Raw genomic sequence first — 1230 nt, 5'->3', positions numbered from 1 at the left:
GCTTTGTTTGCTGTGGATGCAATTCTGTGGTGGTAGCGGATGAGGAAGCCATGAATTTCTTGGAGGAGTGATCAATAGGGCGACCAGAAGAGGAGCAACCAAGAGAAGGCCAAGAAACAGCAACATAGCTTGTGATTCAGAAACTAGTGCTGATTTGTAAGCTTGTGCCATGAAACTAGAACCAGTAGTAATGACCACCCCCCAGTAATCCACAAGGGATCAATATCCATGAACCAATCGAAACACCGATGTGTCTAGCAAAAAGAAGAAGCGGAAAAGAAAGGTAAAGAAAATAAAGTTGTAGATGGCTATCTGCAGAGGGAAAAGAAGTTGTAAAATTCAAGGCTATGCTTTAATTAAATGTTTGATGCTTTAGCAAGTTACATATACCAAGGTTGGTATCAATGTGCTATTTTGTTTTGAAATTCCATTATTACCCTTCTTGTTGTTAGTAAATTCAAGGGTAATTTTGACATATTATTGGTCAATTCTGTGATATAAGAAACTCATGACCAATAAATTTCAACTTTAAAGATTAAACAATTTCTAATTAATGAAAAAAAAAAAGAAAAATCTGACAAGATAAAAAGATGTAGCTAAATGGAGACGGAGGTGGCTTTTTGTGGCTTGGCTGTTTGCTGAAGAAATCTTTTTTTTTTTCTTTTTCTTTGACTTTGTATTAGAGGGAGAGGGTGATGTCATGTCTATTTTATCTTTTATGAAAATTTGAAATTAAAAGAGCCATAGGCATAGAGAAAGCAAAACATCATAACTTTAGTCACTGCTTTTATTCTGTGCTTGTGAAAATCTAGGGCATGTCTCCATGTTCTGATGCATATATAGGTCCCCACTTCTTTTACGTTTAATTCTGCCCCAAAATGCTTAATTAAGGTTTTTTTCGGAATTCAATCCAACTTCCTCCTTTTTCAATAGAATTCATTTGGAAAAGAGTTTTAATGGTAGAAACAAGTTATATATAATAACCAATTTCTTGAAATATTTCAAATTAATTTAAACCAAAATTACACAATTCAATTAATTTATTTTTCAAATTAATTTTAAAAGATTCAATTTAAAAATTAATTAATTTTACAAATTTCACTGGTCATTCTAAATCTGTGCTTTTTTTTTTTGAAATAATAAAAGGAATTCATTAAGCTTGAGTTCAATATAGGGGCTAAGGCCCAACAAGTCATTCAGACTAGAACAAAGAGAATGACAATTAAGAAA

This window comes from Hevea brasiliensis, chromosome 4 (genome assembly GCF_030052815.1).
Source record: "Hevea brasiliensis isolate MT/VB/25A 57/8 chromosome 4, ASM3005281v1, whole genome shotgun sequence".
Classification (NCBI taxonomy): Eukaryota; Viridiplantae; Streptophyta; class Magnoliopsida; order Malpighiales; family Euphorbiaceae; genus Hevea; species Hevea brasiliensis.
This window is presented reverse-complemented; position numbering follows the sequence as displayed.